Genomic DNA, 11,675 nt, shown 5'->3' with positions numbered 1-11,675 from the left:
CGGATATCGATATCAGCCAAATTGTCCGATCGCTTCATCCCTAACACAAACCATTATTTTTCAGAAAATAGAAAACAATAACTTGTGTTCCATTGAATCTATAGTTGTTATTTCGTTGGGTCCTTCTTTTTCAAATCTCTTCACTGAAAATAGCTGATCCACAATTTCACAACGTGAGGTGTTGTGAGCTTGTAGATAGGCCTATATTTGCTGAATGTTTACCAAAATATAGGCATGAATAGCCCCCCCCATCACCACTCCTCCACTGCTGAATTGAAAATGGAGGACCCTGATAAACAATTCTTGCTTTTCATGGTTTTGTCCACAAAGTAGCAGTTTTTGTATTGACTTGTGTTTTCGTTTTAAAGTACATTTTGAAATGTACCCATTCTACATAGGCTACTATACAAAAATTAATGTTCCATTATGACATGTTCTATTCTGCCTGGCCTCTGCCTGCTTTTTTTTGTTTTTGTTGCCCTTCCATGGTCCGTGACGTCTCGAAAGATGTCCGTGACGTCTCGAAAGATGTTCGCGTCACGGAGGGCCGTCTCTTCCCGTGAGTCGGGACCATCCAAAGGTGAGGTGGGGGGGGGGGTACTAAAGACCAGTCCAGTGCAGTCAGGGTACAAAAAAAACAAAGATGGGCAGAGAACAGCTAGGCGAAGACAGACGCAGCGACGCTTATGAGAAATGGTGAACTGATACTGCAGATCGAAAAAGGGGGAAAAGTGCCCAAAATTGCCCACCATTCTGAAACTCAACGCCCCTCCTTTAGACTAATAATTGGTACAGTCCGATGCACGGAAATGGTGCAAGCTCTCTATGTTCAGTTGTTCACACGCCGGGGACTCCTTCCAAGTGCAACAGCACACTTCACTGCTGTGACTGGGTCTGTCTGTCTGTCTGTCTACACAACACACATTTATTCAACATATTCATCTTGGGTAAGTGAACGTTTGTCCTTACTTGTCTAAAAGTTGTCATGATTGATTCAGATATTTATGTCGAATACATAGTAGTTGGTCAACTAGTAGGTCAGTGTGCTCTTTAAAAGCCCGTTAAAGAACATTACGCGGGCCGCGGGCGACTGAATTGGAATCAGATTTATAATAAATAAATATTAAAGCCAGGAGATGTCATTATTCCAAGTGTACAGTGCGTGTAGCCGGGTATCCATTAGCACGCATTAGCCGGTGCTACACTGTTTTCATTCATTGCTTGCCAGCAGTCAGTCACAGTTGTAGAAAAAGTACTCACTTTATCTTTCTCTTTTTTTTTTTTACAATAAGCATACTCTGTTACAAGTAAAAGTCCGGTAAAAAAGACTGACTAAATCAAATTTGAAGAGGGCGATGTTTCTCCTTTATTTTGCCGATGGATTCTCAGATTGCTACAAGACAAGTAGCCCTCCGGCTCCTAGCTAAATGTTTTTAGCCTAGCCAAATGTTTTTAGCTTAGCTAGCCTAAATGTTTCCTCCGCCCTGGAGGAATCCTCTGCACCCGGCTCTCCTAAAAGGGGGCAGGATCATAGGGCAGGATGGGCCAGTCTTCTCCAGAGTCACATGGGGAAGATAAGTCCAACCTTCTTAGCCCGCCTCTCTCACTCCCCCTCGGGGCGGGATTTATGTTGCTCAGCCCGCGTATTTTATCTGCACATGATTTATTATATATTTATTATTTAAAAAAAAGTTTGTGTCTCAGCCGTTTTTTTTGGACAATAAAAACATGCAGTATTAAATCAATGAAGTAGTCAATCAATCATCCAATCAAGACTAGTGATGCAGAAGAACGAAATGATTCACTATAATAAATGAGCTATTACTCACCATAGTGACTTGCGTCATGTAGTCCCTGCAGAGTGCAGACTGTCAGTCCACTGAGTGAGTCCAGTGTGACTGAGACTGCAGGGAAGCCTGTTGAAGCTTTTTGTTAAGAGGGCGGGCTTCTATCGTTAACCCCACCTCTCTATCTCCACCTCTTTCTGTGTGTGTGTGTGTGTGTGTGTGTATGTATGTGTGTGTGAATAATGTATTATAATTATTTGAATGACAAACATGTTACCGGTACATTGGTAACTCACTGTCAAGTTAACAGGGCTACACGCACGCGCAGGCACGCGCAGCCGCACACACACACACACACACATTAATAGCTGGGTTCTATCGTTTAGCCCGCCTCTCTCTCTCTGTCAGCATTCTGTTGCTTAGCCTGCCCCTCTTGTTCATTCATATTCACATTTCACACAGTGGCCATTCTGCTATTAAGACCTCTACTTTGTTATGACTGTCACATTTTAACACTGTACTCCACGTTCTGTGCGCTATTGACAATGGAGGTATAATAAGAACTGCAGATGACACTTAAACATGGCCGCTGCCCGCTGTTCATTTCAATGAAACCTGCTCACGCTTCTAGGGGAATCCCTGGCTCCTTCATAAACTTCACAGATTCTAGCAGACGGGTTTATGAAGCTCCAGATGTGTCAGTGGAATAATGTATCCACTGTTAACATTATGCCCTTTGTATTATTATACTGTTGCTGTACTAGTGCTACATGACAACGTACATGTGTATTATGTTTGTTATGACGTCGCATTGCGAGAGTTGTTGAAATATGAACATATTATACAACAAGATTATTACTGATGTACAGACATGTCAATGTGAACGCAAGCTGTAGGAGGCTAGGAGCAGACTGTCGTGAGGAAAAGCCTGGTGGGGAGAGAGACAGAGACGGGGGGGAGAGAGAGAGAGAGACATAGAATCCCTCCCCTCTAACAAAAGGGTTGAACTGCTTGCTTCCCTGTGACTTCAGTAACTTCCACAGAGTAGTTAACTTTCATTAGTGTGTGTTTTGTGCTCCGTTAATGGACCTGACAGTGGGAACGTGATCGTACAGGAGGTTGTGTCCCTATAGAGTCGTAATGTTGCACTAGGTGAGTATGTTTCATTCAAGTGAATGGTGTCCATGGCAGAGCATGTGAAGCAGTGGAGTGTCACTGTCATACAACCAAACATATTGGTGGTTATGGTGCGTTCAGTTTCATAGTAGTTCAGTAGTGTGTTTTATGTTTATTCTGCTCTGTACATGTTTAATGGGAGTTGTGGAAATACTGTGAGACAAAACACACTTAGGCCATGTTATCTGCTATGGTGCTGATCCACTGACAGTGAAAACTTCAGGGGGCCATATGAGGAGGTGCTGCATGGTCTGAAAATCCCCATTTTGTGAGAGTGGCTTTTGCTCGCCCGACACCAGATCTTAAAATCTATTTAGTATTTACGCATGTGTGGAAATGCTTAAATAGATTAAGATCTGGTGTTGGGGCCACACAGACCATGCAGCACCTCCTCACATGCCCCCTGCTGGAACATCCCTGCACAGCATCGGACTTGGCAGAGTTCAATGAGAAGGGACAGCAATCAGGTGTTCAGCTGTGGCTGAACCACATCTAGCCAAGTGTTGTAACTGACTGTCTTGTGGACACGATAAGAAGAAGAAGTGAAAACTTAATGGTTTCAACATAGCCATCTAGAGTACATTGTGCTTCTTCAGTATGCTGACAAGCTTCATGGAGATTCTAATTTTACTTGCCAGCTCGATTTGGCACCTGCCCACACACAGAGCCAAAAGCTTTTCTTTTTACTTGTACATGCTAATGAAGTTTGCTTGTTTGTTGTTTGTTTCTTTAGATGTGAAGATGGCGTACCCACTTAGAATTTACTCTACTCTACTCTTTGCAGTTGTGTTTCTGCCCTGCTGCACTGGAGGTAAACGTCACTACACTGTATACCAGTGTTGCCATGTCTATATTATTTTGGGCTTGTTACTAAAGTGAACTTGCTGATTTTGGCTTATGTCCTAATGTTGTTATTGGATGTTGAGGACCCGATTACTAAGGTATATGTCATGTTGTGTCGGGGACCCTCCATACAATGTTTCTAAAAATATTCAAAAATATATCTCTAGAACTGCTATTTCAAAATAACTGATCTAAAACTTAGACTAGTCACTTCTTTTGCGCTTGTTCTCATAGACCTGGCCGCTTGTTTCTCTTGCAAAATCTGGCAACACTGCTGGTTATCTGCATTACAACTGCAGTAGCCTCGGAAACCCAGGCGTGTTCGTTTCAAAAGAAAATAAAAAGCCATACCATATACCCAGGGAATGTGGGACTGTGGGAGTGAACCTTGCATTTGTCTGTGCAGAAGGCGAGTCGCTCGGGCGGAAGAGAACAGATATTGAATGAAGCAGCACACAGAGAAAAAAAACATCTGGGCAATGGCCAAGAATTAGGTCAATACACACAGACTGATATAGAGCTCTCCACAGTCAGACAGACTTATAGAGTAGACTACTATCCAACAATCTCTAGTTACTAGAGATTCTTGGGTTGTCAGATGGCTCTCGAGTCATGCGTGAGACAGGATTGAAGATGCCTTTAAACGTTGTTCATGGTCATCAACATGCAAGCCTTTGCTTTTTGTGTCCAATGAACACACCTAGCATCTGTCTACAAATAAATGTATTTACTACTACTATACATTTACTACTACTGCTACTATTGCCTTATTGTTTTATTCTGTATTGTATTTATGTATGCTGCAGGTCTTGTGTGTCCAAGACAAATTTCTCCCCGGGAGACAAAATAAAGTAACCTTGAACCTTGTTAGCTAGTTTATGGTGCTAAATGTTTGAGCCGTCTGTCTCTCTCCAGAAATGCCACAGGCACCCGATAACATGACAGTTATACTCTGACTACTGCTTCAGTGCTACTGCCAATAATACTAAATGAGTAGTTGGGACGAATAACCATAAGTCCATACTAATTAGTAATTATCCATAATGTGGACCCACTTAGAGCTTTAGTGAGTGCAGGGCTCCAGACTAACCTTTTCACAGGTAGCACTGGTGCCACCAGTACGTTGTTCAGACTAGTCATTGGTCCGACAAACGACGACCCACCTCATCCCCTAACCTAACAATAACCGCAAGCACGGGAGCAGACGCTAGTCTGACATGTGGACACACGCCGTGCACATGTCAAGGAAAAGGATTAAGAATTTGGTGGCATTTCACATTGAAAAAGAGCAATTTTTCTTTTACAAAATGTAAAGAATATTATAAGGAATTAATTTGGATAATGGAGATATTTTAAAAGTTGTCACTTTTTCCCAAAGTTTTTATTAAGGTTTGGACTGCATTTAATTTTCTGTGTGTGGAATATAAGTATTGACTTTGAGTGACTTTGTGTTGGGTTGAAATAATTGACAGTGTTTTTACTGGTAGGTTGCTGTTTTTTACACGGTGTCCTTTGAGGAGGGTTTTATGATTCAAACCTTTAATGGTGGAAACCACGACATAAATAAATGGTGCCTGATGTGGGGGCATGATAAGGTCATGTATTAATGCCACTATACAAAGAAAAAAATTGTGCTACCTAATTTGTGGCGGCGCTACCAAATGAAAAGGTAGGTGGCACGGGGACCGCATGTAATTCCGACGGAGCATTAGTCCGACATGCGTCCACATGTCAGACTAGCGTCTGCTTGCGGTTATGGTTAGGTTAAGGGATGAGGTGGGTTGTCGTTTGTCGGACCAATGACTAGTCTGAACAACGTACTGGTGGCACCAGTGCTACCTGTGAAAAAGTTAAGTCTGGAGCCCTGCACTCACTATAGCTCTAAGTGGGCAAAGGACAAAATCTGTTACTGGATAACATGTATTTGTATAATATCGCCCCCATGTGTTCAAAATATGTCCATGTCTCCCACAATGGACTGTTTTGTTTTTATTTTACTTTTTGCTTTGAGAATTCATGCAGTCAGCTATAAGATCTATAGATTTGACAGATACACGCATGTCACATACAGACAGGACTGATTGCAAAACTGCTGACACCATCTTTAAAGCATGCCAGGAAGCTAGACAGTGGATTATTTTAGTTGATTTATATATTGTTGTTCGCAACACACAAATATTAAGTGTGTCTCAGCGTTAAGTGATTTTGCTACATAAATCCGACAATAAATAATTGTCCAATACTGCAATTGTTAATTAAAATATTCTCACCTAAACCTTTAATGTAGTCTGTTATTACACAATTGCATGCATACAAAGTTCCTTTTCTATACTGAACATTTTTATTTGAATAGTGTAAATAGTTAAATAAATGCAGACCTCCCAGGCCCATATATGAGCCTGTTTTTAAACTTCAGTTATTACTTGTTGGTAGCAGAAGCAGAATTGTTTTCACTTGTCCACACATACTGTACAGTACTATGACAAAACACATGTTTTGTTTTGTCTTATCAGGAAACGGTCTGGTAGTGAAAACTTCTGTTGGAGATGATGTTGTTCTACCGTGCGAGGCTGGTAACAACACCGACGCTACGGACCTGTCGTTGCACTGGTCCAGAACGGATTCAAATGAATATGTGCATTTCCGGAGGGATGGGAAGGATGTGATGAATGGTCAGACTCTTACCTACAAGGGAAGAACTTCCCTCTTCAAGGATGAATTGAAGAAAGGCAACGTGTCCCTCAAACTCTCCAGCGTGAAGCAGTCTGATAAAGGAATCTACAAATGCGTCCTTCCTGAATCCCCCCAGGAGGAATTTTTCGTTGAGCTCATTGTTGGTAAGGCAATACATGTTTGTTTTGAATTATCGAGAAGGAATGTTCATCATCTATGAAATTGTACGTATTGTAGCATGTGGCAGCAGCTAGACATTGAGTCAAGAGATCAGATATACTCTTTGTTAGGCCAACTGGTCCAGGTTTATCCCTGCCAGGAATTTTGGAAGGAATTATTATGTGAGCCAGACCTAATTCCCAACATCAGTGTCTGACCTCGTGAATGATCTTGTGGTTAAATGGAAGCAATCACAGGCATTGCTATGGACAGGGCTTAAGTTCTCAGTCCTTGGGACTGATTTCAGTCCTGGGGATTTCATAGGGGTCATTTAATGAGATCAATGCAAATTTGCAAAAAAATCTTTTTCAGTTTTGGGAGTTTTTGGGGCTTTAAGCCCTGGCTAAGCCCTGGCATCCTCCACTATTATTTGAGGGCTTTATGGTAGTTTGAACGTTGCTGCTGCATTCAGCCACAAGGGCATTAGGGCTGTCTGACCCCTGCCATGTATTATACGGAGTAGAGGTTAATGCCGTCGGGTAGGAGGTACGAGGTCCATGCGTGGAAATATGGGTACAAGTACTCCTTTTGTCCCTGTCAATTACACTCCTTAACGGAGTCCTTGCAGAGGGCAGACGGGGTAGAAGGTGTTGCTCTTGTTGAACTAGATATGTTGGCTTTGGTGTTGTATTTGTCATTTATTTATTATGCTGGAGGGTGAAGTATAGGCCTAATGAGTTGTACAAGTCACTGTGTTTTATACTGTATTGTACGTTTACATTGTTCGTATGTGTCCAAGACAAATGTCTCCCCTGGGAGACAAAATAAAGTAACCTTGAACCTTGTTAGCTAGTTTATGGTGCTAAATGTTTGAGCTCTCTGTCTCTCCAGAAACACTACAGGCACCCGATAACGGGTCACTAGACGGACATGGGGACACAAGTGAGTGCATAGATTAAAAATATTGTACAATGTCTTTCTATGAGATTCTGTGTGTATGTCTGCTAATTTGCTGCCCAGAATGGGAGGAATTAAAGTAGGAGATAAATCTGTAATGTTTCCCTCGTCTTCTCCTTTCCTTTCTGCCTGATCTGCATAATGGAGCAGGTGCGCTGCCTTCCACTGATCACTTCTCTGGCTGTGTTGTGGGTGCTTAGCTATAGTTAACACCAACGGGCCAGATTTACCATTGGGCTGGGGTGGGCTGCAGCCCGGGGGCCCCGAGGGGCACTTCTTCTAGTTTTGCTTTTGTTTCTCTTTTTTTAACTAATTTATTAACAAGGTATATAATAAGCTTCAGCCCCTGCCCATAGTTACCTTTTCGGTCAAAAAACGGTATCAAATGTGAACCTTTATTGTGCATGTACAAATGCTGTGCTAAACTAAATGACCAAGTCTCCAAGTAGGCCTATCCTACACCCTTTAAGTCAGTGGTTCTCAAACGTTTTTAAGTCCCAAGGACCCCCAAACTGAATTGTATATTCAACAACACAACTAAAATAACTCTTGTCTCTTCCCACAGGACGTGGCATCACAGGAAATGAATCGACTACTGAGGTGCGTTAATTTAATTTGTATTAGTGTGTGTTATATGGTTAGGTTGCTCTCCAATAATGGACATTCCGTTTCTCTTTTCCACTTGCGGTGGAATGGAGAAAGGAACTGTATAGCTTTAGGAATCTTGCACAAACTATTTTCACCCACTCGTTTGTACCTGGTATAAACCTGTTGTCCTGTGATGACAGTGAAAAATTCAACCTCATTCAGTACAACTGAAAAACAGGGGCAAATGTATCTTTATTGTTTGCCACTTTACGCACATAATTTAGTTAAAAAAACGTATTGTAGCATGTGACAGTTACTAGACGTTGAATCAAGAGGGCAGAGATACTCTTTGGTAACCAACTGGAACCTTGGACTGAATTGGAACACTAAATGTGAGCCAGGCCTAATCCCCAACATCAGTGTCTGACCCCATGAATTCTCATTTCTGCCGTCTGTTTGTCTCTGCTGCTTCATCACAGGCACCCAGTCACAGTCCTCACGTCAGAGATGCTGAAGTCACAAGTGAGTGAATAGATTAAACATATTGCACAATCTTTCTATTAGTACTAAACTTACTAGGCATGTAACAATTCATTCAACTCACTCACAATTCGAATCACAATACGATTTCTTTTTGGTCACGATTCAAATTGGATTGCCATTTAAATTGTCGATTTACAATACAGTACATGCCTATAACTTACTGCATATGGAAACATGCTAAAGTATTACTTTGACTATTGCTACTACCAATAATACTACTAATACTCTGCCTAGTGCTTACACTATTACTACTAGTGTGGGTGTGTGTGTGTGTGTGTGTGTGTGTGTGTGTGTGTGTCTTCTGATCTGCTAATTTGCTGCTTCGTTGACCTCTGATCTTTCCTTCCTTTTGCTGCCCAACATCGGAGGAATTAAAGTAGGAGATAAATCTGTAATGTTTCCCTCGTCTTCGCCTTTCCTTTCTGCCTGATCTGCATAATGGAGCAGGTGCGCTGCCTTCCACTGATCACTTCTCTGGCTGTGTTGTGGGTGCTTAGCTATAGTTAACACCAACAGGGCCAGATTTACCATTGGGCTAGGGTGGGCTGCAGCCCGGGGGCTTTTTTACGACTGGAAAAAAGAAAGAAAAAAGAATATATATATATATATTTTTTCTTTTATGATGAGATTGTAAATTATCACAATCCAATTCAAGTGAGACTTGTGTTTAGTTATTGCATATTTAGTTGTATTATGGTTAAAACATTGAGAGCTTCTGCTCTGCTGTGTCGTGGGGTGCCCACCATGCACAGCGACTAGTCGGTCTGTCTCGCTTTTTGGGGGCTGGGTACCCCAAAATTAAACCAAAATACTTTTTTTCGGCCACACAGCTTCGCAGTGCGGTTAAATTGCACACTGCGCAGCTGAGGGGGGCCCTGGAATTTTGTCTAGCCCGGGGGCCCCTGGACTACTGTAAATCCGGCCCTGAACACCAGTGGTGAACGGCACGGGTGCTGAGCTATAGTCAACACCAGTGCTGGACGCGTCCCCGTTTCTCCTACCCGATTTCACACCAGTGAGGAGTGGGAGGCCTGTATGCAGATTCAAACACCCTGCCTTATTGACTACAGCAAACAACCTTTACAATTGGTTTAGTCGCCTTAGGTTCAAGATTCAGAACTTGTGATATGCTATTGGCTGTTTGTATTCTTTTTGGAAAAATATAAAAAGATATTCATGGAAATTATTATTATTATTTTACTTGTATTGACCCTATATAAACAATTTAAGGTTTTTCCCACTCAAATGGTACCTTGTCAGATAATCCCCACATAGCCTTTTTTGCGTATCTGACGAGGTACCATTTGAGTGGGCAAAACCTTACATTTACAAAATTATACAAAATTGTTTATAGGGTCAATATAAGTAAAATAATTCAGTATCTTTTTATATTTTTCCAAAAAGAATACAAACAGCCAATAGCATATTTATTACAAGTTATGAATCTTGAACCAAAGGCGACTAAACCAATTGTAAAGGTTGTTTGTGTTGTAGTAAATAAGGCACTAAAGGCAGTACAGGGTGTTTAAATCTGCATACAGGGCGTGTATAGGTTGAAAAGGGGTTTAGTCATCCTTTAAGTATTGTTTTTTTATTATCTGTACTTTACTTGAGTAATGAGTATCAGTGTATTTTTATACGTATTACCTTACTACATTTCAAAGACAAAAACAATTACTTTTTCATTTCTGTTCTATTTTCTTTAAGCATGTACTTTTGAATAAAAGGCTACTGCAGTACTTAAACTCAAGTACAAATATCTATATAAGTATCTATATTATATATTTGACTCAAGTACTGGGGTTCAGTACTTTGTCCACCAATGGGCAACACTAAACTTAAAAACATGTGTGTGTGTGTGTGTGTGTGTGTGTGTGTGTGTGTGTGTGTGTGTGTGTGTGTGTGTGTGTGTGTGTGTGTGTGTGTGTGTGTGTGTGTGTGTGTGTGTGTGTGTGTGTGTGTGTGTGTGTGTGTGTGTGAGATTGTAACTGGGTTTTGTGTATCATATTTAGTGGTGAAAAGAAATCACTGGTCTATTACATCTGATGATTGAGTTGTATTAAATAGTTAATGATGTGAGGAGGCTCCAAAACTGTGGAATGCACTTCCCATTGCAGTCAGAACTGCAGCATCACTCCCAATCTTCCGCCGTAGTCTGAAAACCCACCTTTTTAGACTCCATCATGGCCCATAGCACTTACCCTACCCCCTTAGATAGCATTTCTGTAGACTTAGATAGCATCTGATACAGACTTATAGCATGTTATGTAGACGACACTATAATTGCATTGTATATAGTCATAGCACGCCATAGTACATATGTATAGCATAGTAGTATATAGTTTATATGTATAGTCTCATAATATAGATATTCCACTGTTACTTTCTTAGCTTACGCATATTTTATGATAAATGCTTTTGTGATGTATTCCCATGCTTTTGTTCTTGATTATTGTAAATCGCTCTGGATTAAGAGCGTCTGCTAAATGCCTACATTGTAAATTGAACCTCTGTTCTTCATCTTTCACTTCTCTCTTCCACCCTTTTCTCATTCTATCTGTAATGTTTTCTCCAGTTGGTATTTCTGCAGGTGCTCTTGTTCTCATCATCATCACCACCGCCCTCATCGTCGGCTTCATCGGTGACCTGGTTTATAAAAAGAAACACAGCTTTCTGGCTAGGTACACGTTTTATTCCATTCATTTTCACACCAATCAATCAGACTCTGAGCATAATGGCACTGCATTCTGCTGCAGTTCAATACGATCTGTCCCCGTTCATTCTCTCACTCTCTGTCCGTCTTTCTGCCCCCCCCCCCCCCCCCCCCCCCCTTTTTGTCCAGGTCAATTCATAAATCCTTAGGTCTCATGAATGGAGGCCCCCGTCCTGAGAATGGAGACGCCGTGGCCGAGGTCGAACGTCAACCTCTGAATTTGGTTGAGGCTCCAT

General features: G+C 41.5%; 1 long non-coding RNA gene across 2 annotated transcripts; it reads left to right on the top strand.

The window, feature by feature from the left end:
* The first annotated feature begins 865 nt into the window (after nt 1–865).
* LOC310860673 lies at nt 866–6,637 on the top strand. 2 transcript variants are annotated; one of them, XR_014569412.1, is made up of 3 exons: nt 866–947; nt 3,697–3,774; nt 6,320–6,637. It is a non-coding gene; the product is annotated as an uncharacterized lncRNA (long non-coding RNA). The 2 variants fall into 2 exon arrangements; XR_014569413.1 differs by lacking the exon at nt 866–947 and adding an exon at nt 2,839–2,939.
* Nucleotides 6,638–11,675: the final 5,038 nt, after the last annotated feature.

This window comes from Protomyctophum parallelum (genome assembly GCF_964188405.1).
Source record: "Protomyctophum parallelum genome assembly, chromosome: 6".
Taxonomy (NCBI): domain Eukaryota; kingdom Metazoa; phylum Chordata; class Actinopteri; order Myctophiformes; family Myctophidae; genus Protomyctophum; species Protomyctophum parallelum.
Note: the sequence above shows the minus strand (reverse complement) of the source record. Positions and strands in the feature narration are given on the sequence as shown.